Below are 24,412 nucleotides of genomic sequence, written 5' to 3'. Positions count from 1 at the left end.
TGTATAATTTGGTTAAAGTTCATAAATATACAAAGTTCATTTGGAATTCTGCTTATGTCTGAGGAATTCCTCTGTTAACATCTGTGACAACAAAGCCAGGATAAACTGTGATAATTTGCGATTTGATGCACATCTACTGTAGCTCTGGAAAGTTTATGAACAGATTACTAACCTGTGCCCTTTTGTCTTCTGTCATAAATTTGCTCCATTTACATTCAGACGTGAGGCAGATACAAATGTGGCTGGAGTACTTCTGTTTGCTCTTGGCAGGCTATGAAACCATCTGTCTGTCCACTCTGATAGCTTCTGTGACAGTTTAATTTGTTTTTTCAATAGGCAATCACATAATACAGATATTGTCGCTGATTGCGTTAGTGGAGTACTTTCGGTTGGCAGAAAAATACACAAGTGTAAAAAGGAGATTTGCGGAAAGGTCTAAAAATACTAAACTTCATGTCAGTCACTTTAGCTTGATTACACAAAACACTGTCTCCAGCAGACCTGACATCGCAAGCAGTGAGGATGCAAATCAGCAGTTACCAGACTACTGTTGTGATGTTGGCATAAAAAAAGTGGTGAGAAAAAGAAGATCAGATTACTGTACAGACCTCACCTTCATGGTTCTCTCCTATTCCAAACAATGTCTAAAGGCCCTAACCAGTGGACAGTGGACCTCTTATCTCGAACCTGAAGATCTCTCCCTCCAATACACACAAAAGTCTAGGACAAAAATCTGAAAATAAGAGAGGAGTATGAGAGAGTGTTGGCTAAGGAAAAACAGAGAGAAAAAGGAGCAACGCAGTGGAAAAGGAGCAAAACAATGGAAAAAGAGTATTGGAGTGGTGTTTATATCTATGGGTGAATACATAAAGTTGGCTGAGCGTGAGAAAGAAGCTTGCAGTGAACGCGCTACACACTGGGAAGCTGAGACAGACCCCAGGGCTCTCAGAAAGCTCAGAAATCAACAGAGGGTGGATAATCTACACACCAAGACTATTGTGGGAAATGTGCCTTTGCTCTCTGTGTATTAAAGTGATAGAATGGGCAGTTCTCTATGGTCCATTTAGGGAAGGAAAATGGACTTTGGTGGGTGTGGGAAGCAGCCAACTACAGAGGCAATAGGCTGTCTGCAGTTTACAGACAGGTAACTGTAAATACAATATAACAATAAGGGGAGAGTAGCTGTAAGTGATGCAAGTATAAAAACATCTCCAAACCTTTTAGTAATTCACAAAACCCACATACATCCATAGAAAAAGACACGCAGTGATTAGCTGAACAGAGGAAGTGATTAAATAGATCAATACGACACTTAAAACAGAAATGCGCACACACAGTCTTGCTTCCATCACTTCTGGGGACATTACACAGACTTGCATCAATTTCCTAGAGGTTTAACCACCTAATCATAACAATAAACATTAGTTGCCTAATCCCAACCCTTACCTTAACCAAACCCTGAACTCAACCTAACCTTACAGCAACTCTTCACCCTAATATTTAATGATTTACATTGTGGGGACTTGTAAACACACTTTTGTCTCGCCACAATTACATCCACACACACACACACACGCACACATATGCAAAAAAAGTGAAAGGGTCGTATTGATTTGACTAATTTCAATGTGCTGAGTCGCTATGAAACACCTGCCCCACACACAAGCGCAGCTGTTTGTCTTGGCAACAACATTGCAACCCTGCAACCCCCCATGACCCCAATCCATCATCCACATTGCCCTCACACAAGCACAAAACACACACACACATACATACACATGCTGCCAGCAGACCCGTTTTCCCAAGACCCTTAGTGATGTGTCAGATGAGCGGGAGAGGGACAGTGTGAGCTTGAGTCCCTGGAGGGTTGGGTCTTCACCTTCATGGCTTTAATTCTGGAAAAGTACGCACACACACACACACACAGTTATAATCATATACTGAATGCATATGTATACATCCACACATACTGTATGTACCGAAACATAAGGGAGACACATGTCTGAAAATATACACACAAACACACATAGCAGATCCACACACATGCATGTCACACAGGCATCCACCTCTGATCATGTTATTCAGACAGGATGTGAAATGACCTGCTGCCCCTTTCTGCACTGAATGACAATGAAGGGGCGTCTCAGTTGCGTGTCATTGCAAGAGCAAAAGCCCCAGCACAGATAAATTACATATGTGTGTGTGTGCACGCTCGCGTGAAAGTGCACATACACACATATGTAATGTAATGTGTAAGGCACACACACAGCACTGCATGCTCATTTATCTGGCAGACACCTAATAACTATGCATTTAATGTCAAATTTATGAACACACACATCTGCAAGGACAGGCTGTCTAGACACAACAGAAATTCGGCGCACTTTAGTTTCAAGCTATGGACAGCAGCCATTAGTTCAGATGGAGAAGCTCTGGACTGAAACATTTCTGTGCTACGTGATTGTGTGCAGCATGAATTATGTGTGTGCTGTGTAGGGCTTGGGGAATGTTTTGCAGCTTATTAACAATGTTCTCATAGACTGATACTTGTGTTCGCAATTTCAAGACACTTTGTTCTACTCTTTTTAACAATGAAAAACACATACTCACGTTTGCTATGTTTTCTAGCCTTCTTGAATTAACTGTGCTAACTATAATTTGACAACAAATTTAGACGCTGCAGCGTACATGAGAAATGGCTGCAGATCTATGAAAGCAATTAATTTAAACCAATTTATGCACAATCAATTTTAATTTTATGTGAACAAAATGATAATGGACAACACTGCTGTAACTGAAATCTGGTGGGTGGGATGTGCATGTGCATACCTGAAAGGGTAGGAAGCTGGTTTCTGTGTACAGCCTCCCATTATTAGTTGAAAAATTACAAAAAGATGACAAAACACCCTTGTCTGGATATGTGTGTGTGAACTAGCATAATGGAGGAGATATTTTATCCCGGCTCACAGGACAAGGCACTGACTCAGAGGGAAGAAACAAGATAGATTCTCAGCCACGGCACATTTATCTCCATTATTTCCAGCAACACCAGGCATCTAAATTCTACTGATGACAGCCCAGGCATTTTATACCAGTTATCAGCATGATCCTCTCATATCAAATGTTGAATGCTCTTTTTGCTCAAAGTTGGTTATTTTTTTCAGCAGAATAAACAGAAATGAGAAGATGGTCTTCCAAGCTGCTCTTTTGAAATTGAGAGTGAGACGGCCTTATTTACTCAGAAATTTAGTAGCGATGTGAGTTCAAGTCCCGTTCCACTTGAGCTTAGTATTCTCAATGACTGAACACCTGAACACCTCAGACTGAAAACCTCAAAAATCAAGCACTTAACAAGAGGGTGGTTTTGAACTAGGCCTCAATAAATCCCACTGAAGCCAGTCTCAGTTTCATCTAACACTGTGACCTTCTGAAGGACTACAACTATACCTCTGTGTTTGAAACAGTCACCAATGTCAGATTACTCTGAGACCGTCCAGCTCACTTCTATTTAAAACGACACAAAGAAACAACAACACTACGGCTCCTTACATTACAAATCTTGTAATGATATTTGGCAATCTAACAAACTGACCTTGTACTTTTAAGAGATCACACCATATTGTAAGCATATGCTTACAATAATAAACATATATCCTTTACAAGTCAGTAACATCTAGACACACAGCAACTATAGTACATGAGTGCAACTGCCTGTATGCTATTTATGCTGTAATGCATAAATAGCTTCAGCTGCATTAGTCTGTAAAGAAACCAGTCTCACTCTCCTGAAGACACGTCACGACTCCACTCACACATGCAATTACATTAGCATTGGCTCCAGCAGAAAAGTATTAGTGTCACATGTTAGCTTTAATTACATCAAATACCATTGCTTTGATCCAAAAAACCTCTATATAAACAAGTCTTACCAGTCTAATAATAGTACTGACACCCACCGGGCCAAGAAGGTCACTGGGCCCCATATGTGAGGAAACAACTAAAAAAGAGAAAACGGGGGGAAAAAAATGTTATTGTCCTTTAAAGATAAACAGCATTACCTGCTGTAATCATTGTGCCAGGTGGTGTTTCGACATCCAGGATGCCTGTGCCAACAAAGTTCAGAATCTGTAGGCAGTGGTGGAAGTTGCTCTGTATCTCCAACAGGCAGTGGCTGACCTCTGGTCCCCGGCGCCCACCGAAGCGCGGCAGGACCCTCAGCTGACCTTCCTCCCAATGGGCAAGCTGCGACTGGCAGTAACTTGGCCAAGAGAAAATGACATCCCACATGGCAAAGCTGTTATGAAGAGATGGGTTTAAGATAAGGACAAGTATGAATAAGATGTTAGGCAGAAAAGCTGCTCTGCATGGCATAATGTAGTTTAAGCTATGTAACATAGATGCAGGTGAATTATAGAGAATAAATAGAGGAGGGAAAAGGGTAGGGAGGAATGAACACATGCATCCTGCAGGAGGAGTATGTGTTTTGTGTAGGGCTGTAAAAAAATATATTGAGTATTGTGATAGATAGTACTATGATACTGTACTGATTTATTGCTTTATTTTACCTGGCAATCATTAATTCCTTTGGTCAAATGATGTTTGCTGTTACATGGGCTGTGATTAATACGAATGCAGACCCCACTATTCTGATTGTACTTCTACATATGGTAGTATGTTCTTTATACTATGAGATTTTTAAAATTCGAATGAATCATATCGTGTCAACTATCAGATTGTTCTCAACACACAGCCCTTGTTATGTTTTTATGTATGTAACACAAGAAGAAGAGAAAATACTCAAGACTGCTACTGTATTCAAGGTCACATCCCGTGAATTTGTGAAAGAAAATATTTGCATTCAAGAATGTCTTCAGCCAAAGTCCAAAGGGAGGCTTGGTCAACAACAGCAGGGATATCAGGAAGATGTGGACTATATGAAGAGAATGGGAAAACAAAATGGGCAAAAGCAACCGCAGGTTAAGCTAAAACAAGAAAAGGTCATAGATAATTCAGTTTGTGAGGGCAGTGATGAATAAAGATGCACCATACATTAAATTAAATATTATATTTATTTATTTATTTTTTGCACATGGCAAACACCCATTTATGTATTTTGATGCTTCCATAAAATTTATGGAAATAAAGGATATTGTTATTTTTTTTTAGCTTATTTATGCAGTGAAGACCTATAAGGGAAGTACTGCAGGACAGCATTCAGAGCCACATAGCAATGTGATGGATAACAAAAGGAGAGCAGGAGGACAAAAATATAGATAGCCAAAGGGTTGCATGACAAAAAAAAAGGTATGGGCATGAGTAAACTGTGGAGGAGATAAGAAAGAAACATCTAGCATTCAGACAGTGTTTCAGATATATTGAGGAGTACAAGGAACACCAGTGGTAGTAGCAGCAGCATGAAGACATGAGCTGATGGTACTGGACATGTCTAACACCTATTTCTCCAGCAGCACAGTTGAAAATATGGACTCCAATTCTGTGTGTGCAGGTGTGTGTGTCTGTGTATGTATTCAGGGCTCTAGTTGTGTGAGAGAGCAATTCACCTCAAGCTGGTCTCTGAACCTTTGAACGAAGGCATCAGCCAGAACAAAAATGCTGCTTTGGTCCAGGACAAGGGCTTTGGAGAATGCTTGATGGAACTACAGATGACAGAGAGAGTGAGAGAGAACAAAAGATGAAGAGGGAGGAGAGAGAAGGGACGTGGGAGCTGAGAAACGATAAAGAAATAATGAGAATGTTACACTGACGGGGACATACACAACAAAAGTAAATAGAGAGTGAGGGAGAAAGAGCAGCGCAAAAAGTCAAGCTGTCTTTCAAACAGATGAGCACCTCAGCATTTTAGAGCTGGTTCTCCAGCTGTCACAAAACTGTAAAGTGCACGAAAACAAAAAGCAGCCTGTCACAGTGGCACACCGCCATCCATACAGGCTGAGGGATAAAGGTCAGGAAATGATCTGTCATTGGCATAATTGCATCCGCTGAAGTTGTGCATCGGTGGCGTGGCGTTTCTCAGATTGCTTTTCACACTTCATTCTTCTCTTGATAGAAAGGTAGACCTGAAGACAAAAAGTTTATATTTGCTGCTCACAGGGGAAATGGGGAAGGTGGGAAAGAGGGAGAGATGGACTTCAGGTGGAATGAGGTGACACCAGGTAGACTGGCATGGGCATGTGACCCCAGTAAGTTAATACTCAAAGATGTGACTTGCCAAATACATCAGGAAAAAAGAAGCCAAGCTTACAGTAACTCATGCAACCAAACAATGTGCTGAAACATTGGAAATGCAATCTCGACGATGACCTTTTGCTCCCATACTTTCTCTTAACAAGCCCGGAGTGCTTGTGTAGCCAATAGTGAAGAATTCATGACATCTTTTATGTTATGTGTTCAACCTGGGAGACATGAGCCCAGATTTTAAAGTTCCTTTGTAGCTCGACAGCAGCTACTCCAAGCAAAACAAGATGGCATACAAGGAAAGAGGGCATCTCTTCACTATTCTGTCTTTGCATAAAACACAAGAACCCCAAAATGCCTGGCAGCCCAGCGTCCATAAACTCCTGTGTTTTAACTCCACACCAAGGGAGAAACACCATATTCTAAGGCTGACTAAAGTAAAGACATGCTGTTTCATGATTGTACCAATATGTATAGCCACAAGGCTCAGCATACATATGACACATATACAGCATGTACTGAATTTGCTAGCGAGACTGGATAGCCAAAACTGTAAAGCAGCAAACTGCCACAACCTGCAAGGGGCTGCAAAAGCACACAATTTTAATCTGTGCTAATTGATTTATGACAGTTTTATTAATTCTAAACTTCTGTGGTCCTGTGTACATATCTACTTTAAAGATCCACATTACCTTGATTGATGTTTTGCTTATTCAAAGTCATTGTCCTTGTGTAGGTTCTTTTAAAATACTGTTAATGCATAACAAGTTTTCTATGGCTAAAAAGAAATTCTGTGGGTTTGGAGGCAAAATAAGGTATTTAAAACAACAGAACCAAAAAAATAACAAAACAAAAATTCACAGATCTAAGAGCAGGAAATAAAATAAGTTTATAGCGATAACACAGAGGTTAAAATGTCCCCAAAACCAAAGTTTACAAAGACTAGAGCAGATTGTTTAACTCTGTTCCTGGTGTTAAAATTCCACCACACAGATTGCGAAGTTGCTTCTCCACTACTGCTCCACCACTGAACAACGATATGAGGGGACCTGAGAGGGTCACCAATGCACATGCCAACTGTTCTGAAAATCTCAAGTACATAACATCATTTAGAAACGCCTTAACACACCTCGTTGCGTCACAGTGGTCTCCTTAGCGTCACGCTTGCCTGGTCCATTTGGCAGGTCATCGGTCCCCATTAGCTGTTGAAAAGCATATTGACATATTGCTATTCTGGCAATCCTGTCATCACAACACTTCCCGCCTCTGAGACTGCTGTGGTCATGTGACTACTCCTTCCTTTCCCACCTTGTATGTCGTGCGTGCATTCCCTCTTTCTCATCCTTTATTTATAGTGTTTGGTTGCCATCCTCTTCATTATTGTTGGGATCTTTTCCATTAATCGCCTACATGGAGGGGAGTCGCCACAGTCCACTGGCTGATTCTCTCGTGTCTATCTCACTGTTCTACACGCTCTCTTCTAATAAGCAATTACTGCTGAGGGGTGGAGCTGTCTACTTGTGCTCAGGTATAACTAAATTATTTTCTCTCTTTGACCTTCATGAAAAAAAAGAAAAAGAGCAATAAAGCACATCTAAATGTGGAAAGGCCTAGCACAAAAGTACAAGGGAAATCAAATTAATAGCTACCAGCCACATATAAATCTAAATCTATCCCTGCATACTCCTAAATAAATTTGATTTTAATGAAATGACCACAACCTGACAGACAGCAGTTTGGAGCCAGACTGGAATGCATTTGCAGTTTTTTTCAGAGTGTATTGGCAGAATATATCAAAGTTGCCATATGTGATGTGCTGTGTTTGCGGTGCTGTAGTGGATGGGCATTTGGACTAGGTAGGGTACATATGCGATGTGTGCAATGACTTGTGCACAGGCAGCCCAACAGCTAGTGTTTTCCCATGCGGCTTCCTATTGGATGATTCTACTAATTAATCTTAATTTTGTTTAGTAAATGCTTATGTTAAAAAGGAAAATAAAACAAGAACTACAACATACACATTGTTGACTCGCAGTGGATGCTACACTAAAACACCATACATCTACCAGCAAGAAACAGATGACTTCAGTAATATAATCAATAAGTGTAATAAAACAGGCAATTTAAGCTGTTATGTTTAACTTGCACAGCAGCGTTGTATGATTCACTTTAGATTAACTAAAGAGTGGTATTCCTACTGAAGCATTTTATTCACAAAGAAATGATAGAAATTTCATACTAGTCCATTCCTTACAGTATATACTGACACACACACAGACGTGTGGGCACATACTCGGTGTGCTGCGCATATTTAAGGTCCAGGTATGAGTGATGGGGTTTTACATTCATTTTAGCAATATGGAATACATGAAGTATTCAAAAAATGTGCAGGAGAAATGAAACAAGGAGAAGGGGAGAGGGTCCACATCTGTGACTATCCGTCTCTAACTGCAGATGAAAGGAAGTCGTTTGAAGTTGATGTGGTGCTATTTCTCCAATGACTCAGATTAAACACTGATGCCTGTGCCTTGCAGCACATTCATCACTTCAATGATACTTTTAGTGGCCGTTCCGCTGCTCAGGCGGAAATTAACAGCACTCCGGTGCCCTGTGTGTGCGCAAATCCTGCTTGCTCACACTTACACACATATACACATGTGCACAGACAAATCCCCATTTCTGCTCTACAAAGACATGCAGGTGTTTTGGGTATGTAAAGGGTTTGTTTTTCAATGCTTTGATAACTTTTTTCCCCACACACAATGCTTTTTTTAAACTGTGGCCTCTTTTAACTCATCAGACTCATTCACCGGAGGAGTTTGAGACTATTAAATTATGCCATTAAAACATTGTGATGAATCATTCATTTACCAGGTTGATTATAATTTAAATGACAGATGATGCTTGTGAAAAATGTTAATCTTCCTTACCAGAACTTTGATCATAAGGGTCTAAATCTTGACTTGTCTTTGTGAGCAGGAGGGAAACTGCAGGGAAAAATTAAAAAAATAAATAAACTGGGAATTCAGTTTATCTTCGGTTACACTTTAACCATCATATGCAAGATAAAAGTAGCAAAAGAAAAACAAACTACAGTTTAGGTTCCAGCCTCTAGGGGTCTCTATGGACATTTTAGGGTCATTACTCTTGTTTAAGAATTAAATAACATATTTCCATTTCTACCAAATGACAGGCCAGTGTGGGGTCAGTATTTATGATCAGTGTGTGTGTGTGTGTGTGCGCACTATGAATTCGCCCATGCATGTAGAACACACAGTACTTAGCAGAGTAGTAGGCCACGCTGAAGTCTGAATCAGTGTAATTTGATCAGTGTGGCCCTAACCTCATGGGATAAATACCCAGTAAAAGACATTCTGGTGTCTGGATAAGCGTAAATCCATCCAATTTGGGGTCTAATTAAGTGGGACTTACATAGCACACTGGGACAGTCGGTTATAAGAGACAGAAAAATGACCGGAGGCATAGACGTCTCTGCTGTCTCAGGAGAGCTCCAGATCCAATAAGGATGGAAATAAAAGAGGGGTCACTGTGGCTTACTTTAGGATGGAATCACATCATCAGAATAGACTGATGCAAACATACACACATACAGTAAAGCGTGGACACGCTCTAGCACAAAGCCAGACATGATGCCATATGGCAAATGAAAGAGAAATGCTGACAGATCTTGGAGTGGGTCAAAGGTGCAGGGTTAAAAGTGCACTCAGTGTTTTTTGACCCACTCTTAAGGCATCACCACAGCTTGCTGGCCCTTAACCTTTCATAGAAGATGATATTATAATATCCCCTTTAAGAATTAAAAGATCAAAAAAATATATGTTCTTTTATGTTGAGAAACACACCATCCCTCTCACTTTTATATCACCCAACATTATTACATCAAAGTTACAGCAGCTATTAAACTGCCTTTAATACATTATTTCCCATAGACATAAAAGCACAGCTTGTTGCTCCCGTTACAAACAGCTAAAGCTGCACGTAAACATAAACTGCTATGATAAGAGCTATCTCATGATCATAAAAGTGGTGGTGGGAAAATATGTGTCTGCTCCTGTATGGACAAAGTCATGTGAGGCCACAAAACAAATTAGTCTCTGTCAGAATCCCTTCAGATGTCTTCCTGTGCATTTTCAGACTGCACGGGCAGAGGAAATAAATAAATAAATAAAGAGGCCTCCTGCGATAGAGAGACAGAGAGTCGTATCGGGAGGTCATCTGTGCTTCAAAAAGGGAGATATATTAAATTCATTCATCTCAGTCAGTGGGAGTGCCAGTACCGCGGCTTCCATGTGATGAGGGATAGAGAGATCTCCCCCTCTTATTCGGCCTGCCTTGCTCGCCGCCTTTGGAAAATATCTCCTATAATAGAGCCAGTGATTAAATAAAGACCAGGAGGTGCGTGTGTATGCACGTGGGCTGCATTTGCGTGCACGTCTTTGCAATGATGCATATGCGAAGAAGACGGTGTTTGGAAGTGGTCGTGAAGAAAGGGGAGCGAGAGGAGGGGGATGTGATGAAAAAGGTTGGAAATGAGAGATGCAGTGATGAGGAGAACAAAAGACAGAGAGAGAGAGAGAAACGAAGGGAAAGCAGCAGAGAGGCCACCGGGAGGACAGAGAGGATGGAGGGCAGACTGCGGCCAACCTCAAATTTATCATGTGTCACAACGCCACGCTCACACACCACTTACATTCACATACAAGATAGAACCAATATCTCATATACACACACATACAGTGCACAGACACAAACCATATCAACTAACACCCCTTAGGGTTACATAAACCAAACTGTTCGGTGTGGCTGCACGCACATACTATATAGCCTAATACAAACATACAGCAAAGGAGAAGCTGCAAGAGAATGGAGACGCAAACTGTGATTCATTGCTGTTTTCACGGCGACAACTTTCAACTTTGATCAATCTGTGAATTGTGTTCAGCACTCCATCGTCTCCCGAGTCGCAAATTGGCTGCTGAGTGAGACACAGAGGACAGGAGAGCGTGCAGAGAGGAAGGGAGGTGAAGGAGAGGAGGTGGTGAAGGCAAATGAAACAAAAAAAAAAAGTGACAGAAGTGAGGCTGAGCGGGGAAATGAACAGAAGGAATAGTTTGAGCCAGACGGAGGACTCAACCCCTGGTTTATTACCTTAAAAAGGTGAGGTGCTGTTTGATGAGGCCGAAAGCTGCACTGACAGCCAGAATTACAGGAGCCCAACTGGACAGTGAAACATCGACATGACGGTGGGGGGACAAAACACATATTAGTGTGCATTTCCTGGAAGTTATTTAATATTGTAACTGTGATTACAGACAAGAACTTCTTGACTGCTTAGTAGCTGAAAGAAAGCTGACTGAAGTGACTTAAAATGTCAGCTCTTAAGAAATGGGCATTCACACATCAAAAAGATTTACTTAACTGCAATTACAGCCTGGTCTGTGGTGTTAATGTGTCCTTGAATCACTTCATTTCACTTAATACTGCGTGGGAGTGACCATGTGAAAAATGATGCGCGTATGCGTCTGAGCTGAGCTTTAAGAGCAGGAAGGTGAGAAGGACGCAAATGCTACAGTCTGGCTACTGTGGTAAAAATTTGCCAGTAGACTTTCAATTTATCACTTCCTTCTGCAGCTCATTCCATTTGCCACAGAGGCTGCATTCCCTGGCTGATACCTAATTCTGTGACAAATTCAGAGATGGTGGTAGGATCCTTGGGGGACTAATAAATAGGTTTCCAAGCTGTCAGTATTGTTGTGTTGACATTGCATCTCACAGCACTTCACCAATTTCCCTGGATCGTGCATTTCACTCCCGCAAATATGTACGAGTTCACCAGTGTCAAAGCTAGTGAGGTGTATTCTGATGTAAAAGTCCTCCTTTGCTTATTCATACTGCATCCCTTCTCCAGCCTATGCAACACTACTCTACTGGTCCTTTTCATCTCGCTTCCTTTTTTATGTCACTCCTCTCTTTTGTATCTCATAACTCTTTACGCTGTTCTGTTGGCAGCTTGGTGTGAAATACTTTTCTCCATTTATTTACTGTACATGCTTTTACAACATTATATGTGGTGAAAGGGGGGGCTAAAAAAACACACTACATTGTAAGCATATGGCATGTGCCCTGTTGCTCTGAGCCACCAGGATATGCCACAGTCACATTTTTACCCTTGTTGACTTCTCCCTTCTTCATCCTCATTTTATCCTCCCTCCCTTCTGCTTTCTCTTCCCTGCCCTGTGACTGAACCCAGTGTGTGGACTGACTGTGATATTGGTTGTGTGGGTGACAGGCTCGCTGGTGTGATATCTGAAGGGGAGGAAAACAGATCAGCGTCTCTTTACTTAACACCCTCCCTCCTTCGCCAGCTGCTGATGAAGAAAGGATGACTAGAGATACCGTAGCAGGAACTGTTATTCATTTATTTTTCAAAAGGTAGCTATCTTTCTTCAAAGGTCTTTTTGAGTTCAAGGTCTCTTGGAAATTCCATAAATAAAGTAAAGTGACGGAAAAGGAAATAATTCAGTTTCTGAATGTTTGGAAATTGCGACTTTTTCTCCTTCTTTCAAACCAAAGACAGTGATATAGGATGATCTACTCTCTTTCCTCTGCATACAAGTACAAAAAAACCTAACCTCGGTCACTCTTACTCAGCAACACATTTACATTAAGTTGAGTTCAATAACTCAAACACTTTAGACAACTTAGTTCAGTCAGAGCTGTAGTATTGCATGTTTATGCATTGGAAAAAAATATGTTATTACAAAAGCATTTCAGAGCATGGTGAATTAGCAAGGTGAATATTAGTGATTATCTAAACAAGTGGAGTAATTCCCAACAGCTTAATCAAACATGATGGACCTACAACAAAGTGGTGCCACAATGTCTGATAAATTGAAATTATAATTATAATAATCTTTGTGATAATTCAAATTATTTAAATGAATTCCACTGGAGAGAGCAACTTAGGTGTTATCTCAGGGTGAAGTGCAGTGGTCCAAAAGTGAGAAACCAAACGCAAAAGCTGTAATGTAATAACAGAAGTGAGCAACAATACATGTTGGCACAGCTGACTATTAGCCATGAATGTATTATGCTAATGACCTACACACGTGAGAGAGGAAAGTTACTGGTTGTTCGAGAAGAAAGCGAAAATGGTGTTCGCTGGCTAACTACGATTACTATTGCTATGTGATTCTCACACTGGAATAGTAATATTGTTCATGTTTATGTACTCTCAGCATCTGACACTACGCTGTTATGAAGCTAGAGATTTAACTAATGTTTGTCAATCGGACTAACGTCATCATGTGTTGCAGCATTTGCATTCTTGTTGTGGCTTTTGCATTTGGCTTGACAATTCTGGGCCACCTTACCAGCCCAGATGAAGCTCTGGGTCATGAAGTGGATTTTCTGAATAGCTTCCCTCCGCTCCTGCTGTCTCATCCTGCCGCACCTCAGCCTCAGCCATCGATCAGGAACTAAGCGCCGTCTTTAATTGGTTGGACGAGGTCGATTGCCCGTGCAGACAGGGAGAGGCCTGAAGGGGTATCAGAGAGCATGGGCTATGTGTATATGTATGTGTGTGTGTGTGTGTGTGTGTGGGCTAGCTAGTGAAAACACTGGGATCCCTTCAGACTCCCTCTCAGGGCAATCATCGTAATGAAGTGAAAATCTACGGTTCAGAAAACCATTGACCCACTGATTAACTGACAACTGAAGGAAACAACTTGAAGTAGTTTCTTGCTCTGCTCGGTAAAAATAAAAAATAAATCTTAGTTTTTAGGTATACACTTTGAGCACTAATAGTGGGTGCATGTAAATTCATACAAAGACAGAGGGAGGAAGACAACTATCTGACAGGAAAAGCAGATGTTTGCAGTGATCTGCTGTCAATGCAGTACATCATCATCTCTTTGAAGTAAGCAGAGACTCGCTTCTTTTGTCATTATACACAAATGTTCTATTATGCCATCACTGAGTGAGAAGAATGTGTCATTACTATCAATAGCATCAGCACAGCCTTCACATTTTCCACAGAGGTGATGTAGTTAACAACGTAACAAGGAAACAAGAGCAATCGCATCTGCTTTTGTATTAAGCACTTGTAATGAAAGTGGCTCACTCAGTAATTATTCTGAGGCTGCAGCATTCCTCATCATTTTTAAAGGCAGATTAAAGACCCAGTGTTTTGACTGACACATGTTGCTGACACAAGCTTGTTGTAACAAAGCTTACCAGGACAGGCAAAGTATTTTTTTCCAAAATAAGGAAAACATGACTGTGTCTCATGAAGAAAATTCAATTAAAACTAGAGAACCAACTGAAGCAGGCTAATCCGACACACAAGTTCACTCCCTGTGGCACCTTGTGTACTAATGGCAAACTGATCTTGTGGGTGATCTGATTGGTTCCAAATTTTTAGAGAATATAACAACAACAACAACAACAAAAAAAAAAGAAATCCAGCAAAATCAAATTACTTAGGAAATCCCCCCCCCCCCCCACATTTGATGATAGTATTGTACAGCATGTACAAAACTAGTTCTGCACATGGCATTTGACCTGTCTGAACTGATCTGAGATTATACTGGTCTTGTGTACTGGAGGAGCATGTAAAACTTAACACGAAGAACTGAAAATGCAGTGCAGCTGGGGACACACTATTAAAAACAGGGCCAAGGACAGTCGGCACACATTAACTCTGACAAATCTCCTTAGGGAAACCTTCCAAATGAGGTCCACCACCCCCAACGCCCCCATCCCAATTTATTGAAGCGTTGTAGAGGTCTATCCCATGAGTGGATACGCTTTCATTTGTACAACTGGAATAATTCATTATGACTCACCTCATCCTTCAGTAGAGGACCATTTTACTCTTTACTCTGACAAGAATCCACTGATAAGCCTACTTTTGATATTTCCAAGACTGCAAAGAGCGTTACTTCTAAATAAAGGCTACTGGAATTCAGGTAGCATCGTAACTCATAACTTTGTCAGAGTCTAAATGAATTAGATGGACAGTCTACATGCTGCTGCTGATGAACAGCTTCTGATATAAACTCAGGATCAAATCAGTCTAAGTCTTCATACATAAACAAAAAAAGTTTTAGATTTTAATTAGCTGAAAATAGACTATTTGGATGTGACTGTGTAATTTGTTCGGAAATCTGTTTGACCACGACTAAAATTTGCAAAGGTCAGTCAGCAAAAGTGATGCTCACAGTTGATTAGGGTTTTGATTAGGTTTTCTTGTGTATTTCCAGCCTAATAAACTGTACTAGACGATAAGATAATAATAAATCCACACTACAGTCAGTCCAATTGATTTACCATGGCTTTAACTGAGTTTATTTTTGGCTTATTCCCAACTCTGCCTCGACTATCTATTTAATTTTACAGTTATCTGAAAATTAATTTTAATTAAAGATAAATCTGCACAGTGAAAAATTAAGACCTCTAATTACTTATTATTTCTATATGGCTTTAAATGCATGTAGTTTAATTACATTTTACAGACTTTTAAAGGACTCTCAGTGCATTAAGTCCCTACATGGGAGATTCTTCTTACTTTTGGTGTATATGAGAGGCATGCAGGTCAATTTCTTTCCAGGCCAAGCAGCACTGGATACAGTCGCTGGAGCTCTGCTTGCTGAATAACACATAGTCCTTAAAGATCTTGTCCAGAGAGATGCTTTGGAAGCACAGGCGAATGATCTCATTACTCATCTGCAACGCAGCAGAAAACAAACACTGTCTCACACACTTGTCACAAATAATGAGCTTCGGGGGACCAAGTTACAGACACTGAGATTTACATTTATTACACGCTCAAGTGCTGAGCTATAATAACAAGTCACTGTTATACAAAACCCTGGATACAAAGTCTTCTTACAGTACAAAGTCATTAACCACAAAAAGGGGACAAAGAGCAAGCAAAACCAAGGTATTAGCTTATTCATTACTCACTCCAGAGCACACATTTGGTTTTTATAAAGCTCGGCTAAAGAGACAGAAATATTATACTGGTTGGAGTGGATTGGATCGGTGTGAATTTGGGGTCTGGGTCCAGTTGGGTCCACTGAGAGGCTCAGTTTACTTCATAAGTGATTAGAGTTCCTAAATGTTGCTACAATGACTAAAACTAACATATGAAAGGCAAACCAAAATAAAAACGAATAATTAACTTGAAGATTGCCCCGTGAAGTTTCTCATCACCAGTAGGTATGGATACACAATGTTATTATTGTGTTTATGAGTGGCTCACAGTTGTGTTTGTATCTAGAGACCCGCAAAAAGACACACAAGCACACAATACACACTTCTGATGAAAGTATCATGCTATTTCATGATCGATTATTGAAGCTAAAGCGCAAAGAAAGGTAGCAATATGCTATCAAGGGCTGGACAGAAAAACTCTGCAAGCTAGGAAACACAGAGGTAAACAATTAAGGTTTCAAATTCTTCCAAAGGTTGGCTGTGCAAATGTTTTATAATGAAGGAAATGCAATAAACCCGTTTCTCATGCCTCAGAGTTACACACAAAGCATTTCGGAGAGAAACTTTGAATGAAAATGCAACTCTTCTTTTGTGTACAACAAAACTCCACGGGGCACATGAAAGATAATTAAATTAAGTCTCCTCTATCTAGTGAAAATTAAAAACAAACATCTGAATAAAATAAAAAAACAAATAAATGAAATCAAATAATTCTCACTGCTGGCTGGAAGAGTCATGGAACCATGTTTGAGATGTGACATAGGTCTAATCCAGCCTTCAGCCTCTGTGTATTCTCTGTAATTCCACTGAAAATGTAAATTCTATAAAAATAGTCTGAAAAACTGAAAGGGATCACTCTATGACAGCTTGGATGTGGTACCTCTCGACTTTCACACCAAAGGTCACATGTGGGATTGACTTAAATTGACAGACCTTAAACTTACTTTACACTTGAGGCCTTGCTGTGTAACACTTTGCTTGAACTGAATATGTGATCACATTCATAAGCTTAAAACTCCAGATTGAAGTAGTTAGCTGCATATATCCCCTGCAGGTTCAGTCTAACCACCAGATGTGAGCCAAGCAGGGTTAGGCACATCTGTATTGATTCAAAAGGGGACGCTCACACATGCGTGCTCATGTGGCCACGCACGCACACACATACGCGTGCATATCACATAAAAACACAGATCTCAGACACACACAGACACTCACATGTACAGGTGTGGCTTTAAAACACAGAGGAAAAAAAAGGTAAGGTTTAAAGTGAGTGTAATTCAAGCAGGCGCACATTTCATAAAAGCCCCTATTTGATGTGCTGGGTGTCAGTCAAGCATGCAGTCTGTGACACACACACACACACACATACACACACACAGGTAGGAAGAGAGGAGGAAGCAAGGCGGAGGAAGGAGAGGGTGTAATTATTGAGGATGATGTGTATAGAGGCCTATGTGGAATGACAGCTTCCCTTTCATTTCTCTGATCACTGGTTTAATCCTGACAGAGCTACAGCGGGCCACGGAGCTGCTCTGTCTGCATGAGCTCCAACACACTGCCTCTATATCAGTGTGTGTGTGTGTGTGTGTGAGTGTGTGTATTCTTGCACATCTGTGTGTGTGCATGCGACAGTAAACGTAGGTGTGTGCATCTCTGCATTTGCTTGTGCCAAAACATGTTTTTGTGTGTGTGTGTGTGCCTGTGAGTTTTTCTGTTTATGTATGTGTACGTGTGTGCACACGTGCAGGATGCCTTAGTGTCTGCGTGTGTGAGAGTGCTCATCGTCCAGGAAAATGTGTTGTACAGGCTGATTGCAGTGGCAAGCAAATGCTGCTTTTAATGAAGGAGGGGGAGAGAGGAGAGGGAAACACAGGAAATTAAATTGATATGTAAATGACGGAAATTCTCATTTGAGCTGAAGGTTGAGAGTGCTACAGCATTAACCAGCTTATGAGTTAATAATGATTTTTTTCCTCCCTCTCCTTTCCTTCTCAGTCAGACTCCCTCCCTCTCTCTCAAAACAAAAAAAAAAGGATGGGTAGGAGAGGAAGGAGGGCAGAGATGAAGACAACATATGTCCCTGAATCTTAACTCTCCAGAGATTTTTCCCTTAAGCTCTTGTATAATCAGTTTCCTCAGAATCTGGACTGCTTCAAAAAGCATTACAACAGGCCAGTCCTGACTTTTAAAGTATAAATCCACTGAACTTTTTGTTCTCCCCTCTCTTCCGATCTCTCATGTTTTTCTCTCCGTAAAAACAACCAGATGGTGTTGAATATATCTCAGATGGACGTGGAGGAGACGAAGGGTGTCGGACAGCTTGTAATAGTGGTGTAGCTCCATGTAGCGGAGAGTAACAAAACAAAGACAACATCAGCTGCAGCTACAGAGCACCAGAGGCAAATGACTGTAGAATGATCACTGCAGCTATTATCAACCACTGGGGTTATTATTTTCTCTCCCCTCACTTTGGTATTAGCTGGAACGAAATAGCTCAGTCAAAAGTCCTTGCCCTGCAGCCTTCAGTGATTGGAAAATGATATTAAACCAGACATTGTGTTCCCCTGTGCAAAAAGAGAGGAGGTCGAGAAAAAAAGAGAAGAACACACAAAGCTGCAACAAATGAAGAAAATGGTTGAGGCCCTGCAGGAGAGAGAGGGGGCAGTGGCAAGTCACACACACACACACGACACAATGCAGACTCACAGTCACTGAGATGCGCGTATACGCATACACACACAACACACAAAGGGACACACTTAGAACACACATTACACATCAAACACACAATGATAAAATGACACAGACAACAACACACACTATCATGACACAAATGGACTCTGATTATAAAGTATTAGCCAAAAAACACATCAGACACAAATGGAAACCACATCAGTGATCTGGTTGTACTCTCCAGAAAAGAAGGAGCGGGCCTTGATGGAATCCTTTTCTCTGCAGAAAATAAACAAGACATTTTCCATCTCTATTATTTCATACAACTGGGGGGGGGCTGCCAACCATGAGAAGAGATGAAAAACATAAAGCGAGCGGTGCGGCAGGAGAGGCCTTGGCCATCTGAGCTGCATAAAACACATTGAGCCACAGCTTTCCAACAAAGTTTGTGTAAAAAAAATACACACATACACATTAAGACACATACATATATACACTATAAGATCCATGCTGTTTTGTTTACACACAAGCACACACACCAATATGCAAACATCCAGCACAGGACGAAGTCAGTGGTCAGAAGTCAAACCTGCAGACTGTCTACACCTTTAGAGTGTAGACAGTAGAGAGTCTGTAGAGAGTCTCAGCAATGCATTTAAATGGCTGTAAAATGCCTAACTTAACCTCAGGTATGAGAAATAATAAATAAATGATTAAAAAGACTCAGAGGGCACAAAAAGCCTTTCATGACACCACTAAAAAGCATTGGAAAAGGTGAAACTTTAAGCATAGGAGATGGAGATGTAGCCAGATGTGTGATGCTCAAGGCTGACGTGCTGATAAAGATTACAAAGTCACTGCAACACTCATGTATGACATGTATATTTTCTGTCTTCTGTATAGCACGAGTAATGAAATTCTGCGGCACAAGCCAACTAATTCCTTTGGTTAAGTCCACGGTGACAGAAAAGGAAGTAAGAGTTCTCATTACTGTAGTTGGTGTGGGTTAAAGGTATACAGTTAGTGTTACTAAAAGGTCTAAGGGAAACTCAGTGAAAGACGCATTGCCCTAACAGTGCTGCGGTAGCCAGATGACTGCAGCCACATCCACACTTGTAATTACACCAAATGTCTCGTTTGAGTCAGTACATCTTCATGCATTATCAAAGGAATAAGTGGAAAATAGAGAGAGCAGAGAGGAAGAAGATAAGGAAGATCCTGAAAATAGTGAGAAGCATAAAAGACTAAAAGGAAAAAAAAGTCATGGGCAGCAAATGGTTGTACCAGTGAGGGTTCAGATTATAATTATTTAAAGTTAAACAGTGTTCCCTTGGTCTCCAGAGCTGTCAATAGAAATAAAAAGAGCAGTGGTAATGAACACAGCGATGGGGCCTTTTATTCAGTGCATTTACTATCATGGTATTGAAGATGTGATGTTCAATACTGATGAGTACCGATGATACCAGAGCAAGAGATGATCCCCAACTGAAAGGGTATTCTGACAGCGAAAGGTTATGTGTTAATGTTGCTTCACTGGCTGATCTGTGGAATACATTTTTGCCTGTGTACTTGAAATAGCACATCTATTAAATGTCCACAACAAAGATGAAACATTAAGGCTGTGTATGTGTAGCCTCTTAGTATGAACATCTGTGTGAGTAATGGGTGTTAAAGGCAGACAGAGCAAGTGAAGATGAAACAAAGAAACCATGGTGATATGCAGGTACCTTGTTGAAGAGACCAGTTATCCTCTCAGTGGCGGTTTAGTGGATCAGTTCTTCACAGGGCTCCTTCAGTATGGATAGGTAGGGTATGTCTGGGCAATCACGGGCATAACAGACACTGTTCTACACAGAGAAGTGTTAACCAGCTACCTCCACCTAGTTGCAGCTAAAGGTAAACAGTAATGTGTACATCTCAAACATCTCTCCCTACATTCTTTCTTATGGTTACTTGCGGGCTAATCTACAGATATTTCACACCACACCTCTTGTGATAAATAGCAAATGTTGAGCTTCGAAAGAGGAAAATTGATATAGACTAGTGCGCTTCTGCTTTGGCCTGTATGCCCTTATACTGAGACTTCACCCCACATCCTTTTCACTTTCCTATGTAAATACATTCAATAAACTGAAAACACTGCCTTCATTTTCATTTTTACAGCAAGGTAACTGTGTGTGATTTGAACCTTCCCCAGTGTCATCAGTCATGAAGTGCCTAAAGTCCACATCCAAGCAGGAGCTGCTGGGCAGAGTTGACAGTTGCCACTTTTAACATGAACAGAGTTTCACTAAGTCAATCTAGCAATAACCTCCAAACCTCTTAATGATTGGGGCATATTTATTACACAATATAGGATGAAGGGAGGTAAGAAATGGCTGAAATTATTGTAAATTATTGGTAAGTCCACAATGACAGGAAAAGGATGAATTAGGGAGAGTAAGGGGATAAGGGGATAGATGATGGAGGTACAAAAAGCCTGACATGAAAAACTATGAAGAATGTGGATAGGTGAAGGTGAGCAGTGGAGAGCCAAATGCCTAATTAAATAAAAACTCGAAAGAGTCAGAGTCAGGAAGCAGATGCTGGAGCTTCAATGGTTTTTCAACAGAGAATCACAGATCAAAAGATAAAGTCTGTGTGACCTTTTAGACAGCATCCCCAGGGGAGCAAATGGACAGACAAAGCCACCAACACAAACACACACACACACACACACACATATACAGAGAGCCCCTTAGGCTTACTGTCCATCCTCTGTACTGGATTCTTGTCATTGCTGGCCTCCTCAGGGCTGAGCTGCAGGCCTGCCTCTGGGATGTATAGAACTGTGTTGCACACCTTCGTACACACACACACACACACACACACAAAAAAAACATAATATAAACCATTACACATCACACAACCACATCAAGGCCTTTACTGGTTTATGCTCTGGTGTGAAATAAAGCAAATCGTGCTGAAAAAAGGTTTGTGTTCCTTTCAAAACGCAGCGGATGCAGTAAAGTCATATACATCATCTCAAGAGAGCACTGCTCTCTGAGCTTTTTATGCCTACAAAGTGCAAGAATAGAAATGCATAAAAGAGTGGAGAGTACCGAGAGAGTGGCACTCTTTAAGGTTTTCTGTGTCTACAAAGCACAGGGAAAAGAGCTGTTAAGTTGCATGGAATGAAATATGCAACTCACTCTTTGCACTGAGATCAAATGGATTTCAATCTGCATTCCTCAGCGGGAGACACTGAAAACACTTCACCAGCAACGGGCGAAGAGAAAGCCCAGAGAAAACTTCCCTCTACTGCACCTCATATGCAGTGTGTGCACAAGGTGAAAAAATAACAACATATACTACCATTAACGGAACTAATAGTCACATTTTAAGGACATGTACATGAATAAAAGCAGAGTGTGCAAGGTCAAATGATAATGAGGAATGATGAGCAGTGTGTTGGTGAGACTGAGGGAACAGTTAGGAGAAACAGAAAGAAGACAGCTGAGCATCACACTTTTATACCCAGTGGCAGCAACATGCAACCTTCAATTAGCCTTTAAACAGAAGAGCTAAATAAAAAAGATCAAGGGAGGAAAAGAGAAAAATAATGACCCAACTCAGAGCATAGGAGGTGAGCGAAATAGCTACAAAGCACATAACATAAAACTGAGCATGTTCTTTTGCCAGCAAGTAGCTATTGTTTGATTCCCACACCTGTTTGTGAACATATTTTAATGTGTATGCCACTTAACCTTTGCGAGCTTGAAGTAAACGGAGGAAGACAAAGTGATTGAGGTGCAGCCTTGCTCAGAGTCAAATAAGAGCTTTGCATGATTGCCACCACTCAGTCTGACATGGGAATGAAATCTGTATACCCGGGAGCTATAGCATTACCTGTGTTCTCCTTTTACATACATATTTATGCTCGGCAGACACAGGGGGCCAATGATTGTGACTTCACTGTTATTGAATCTGGAAAGTTAAGAATAAAGTTTCTAGAAAGCAAAACAAATGTTTACCCCACAGGCCTGATTTGAGAGTCCAGGAATTATAAATCCATGAAAGATTTTTGATTGTTGGTGTACTGACTGAAAAAGATACAGCAAAATGAAAATTTGCAGGGGGCTGAGGGAATGAAAAGGATTTCTGTCAGGATTATCCAATCTTTGTCTGATTATCCGGGAAACATGGAGCTGTGTCAGGTAGTGAAGGCTGTAATTGTGGGTGTGCTTTTTTCTGTTTACTATCATTGCATGTGCCCATGTGTTTGTGTGCCTGTATATGCAGTGTGTGTTGCTTCTTTGAAAAGCAGTGGCGGTTTGTGCACTGATTGAGATAATTAGCATGAGAATTGAACCATCACAACTTTCAGGTGCGCTGTGTGATTACCACTGTGTATCTCTCAATTCAACTTATCCGTCAGCATTTACCTTTCGGGCTTTGCGAACAACAGAGAGCATCTCTTTGGCTGCAACATGAGAGAACAAGTCCAAATTGTAGAAGCGTCTGTTGTTCCGCGTGGAGCAAATCAATGGTTGGCTGTCAAAATGACATTTTGTAAAGAGGATAGCACAGTAACCGTTATTGTGATGAACTCTTCTTTCAAGTGGAAATGTGTTATGCATACAACAAGGTAATTTCTAGGTAGCTTAAGTGAAACTGGTAGAAAGTGTGGCTGTTGAGGAAGGTTTTGACTGTGACAAGGGATCTTCTAAATGACTGAAAAAAAAAAAGAAAGAATAAGAAATCATGTCAAAGGTTCAAACACAGTCTGATGAGCCTGACCGGCACAGGGAGTGGTTAAACAGGGGTCTATATTAAATTTTTAAAAGTCAGAGGAGACCCATAAAGATCTACTTTATACAAATGAAGATGTTTTATAGAACCACGTCCCTCATAGATTAGTGTTTGATGGTGAACTGTTGTTTTGTTCAACTGAGGTACCAACCTGGGAGAATGACGAGGTAACGGTACATGACAGAGTAGCTGTCCTTGATGCTCTTCTCCCAGTAGGCGCTGACGGCAACCAAGGGGGCACGCAAACAGGTCATACTGCTCAGCTATGGGTGGGGTCGCCCAGCACTGTGCCAAACTGTAACGTGGCATCAAATGTCTCCTCTGTGATTACCGTCTCTGACACATGGATGTAGTAGGCCAGCTGCTCTGCCACCTGTCCATGTAAAACAGTAAAGCAGAGGAGAACTGAATCTGAGCGGTGGTGCAGGGAGGCAGAGGTATAAAAGGGGACAAAAGGAAGGATTAAAAACAAAACAGTGGGAAAACAGGGAAATGAGAGATTGGAAATGAGAAAAAAAGAAGAAATGGAAATGAGTGCTGAAAGAGAGAGTAGCACAGGAGGAATGAAATAGTGAAGCAGAAAAGGGAGGTGGCTGAAAGACAAAAAGAAAGATCATAATGGCGATGCAAAATTTCCAAAAGGCTCAATACATGCAGAGACACCCTGAAATACATAATTAAATAATGGCATTCAGTGATTCCCTTTTGTAATCTCTCGGAAGCAGGAAACCACTGC

At 40.9% G+C, this 24,412-nt stretch overlaps 1 long non-coding RNA gene across 2 annotated transcripts in view; it reads right to left on the bottom strand.

Annotated features, from left to right (window-relative positions):
- The window catches only part of LOC124055055, a 65,509-nt gene extending 58,042 nt beyond the window's left edge, over positions 1-7,467 (bottom strand). For both annotated transcript variants that reach the window (XR_006842528.1, XR_006842529.1), the window contains exons 1-6: positions 7,325-7,467; positions 5,562-5,657; positions 4,177-4,294; positions 3,930-3,997; positions 1,777-1,895; positions 614-733 (exon numbers count right to left, since the gene is read on the bottom strand). This is a non-coding gene — a long non-coding RNA (uncharacterized LOC124055055). The remainder of the gene's footprint in view (positions 1-613; positions 734-1,776; positions 1,896-3,929; positions 3,998-4,176; positions 4,295-5,561; positions 5,658-7,324) is intronic.
- Positions 7,468-24,412: the final 16,945 nt, after the last annotated feature.

The sequence above is a fragment of the Scatophagus argus genome, chromosome 23, assembly GCF_020382885.2.
Source record: "Scatophagus argus isolate fScaArg1 chromosome 23, fScaArg1.pri, whole genome shotgun sequence".
Lineage (NCBI taxonomy): Eukaryota > Metazoa > Chordata > Actinopteri > Scatophagidae > Scatophagus > Scatophagus argus.
The sequence above is the reverse complement of the archived record's forward strand: the minus strand, read 5'-3'. Positions and strand labels throughout refer to the sequence as shown.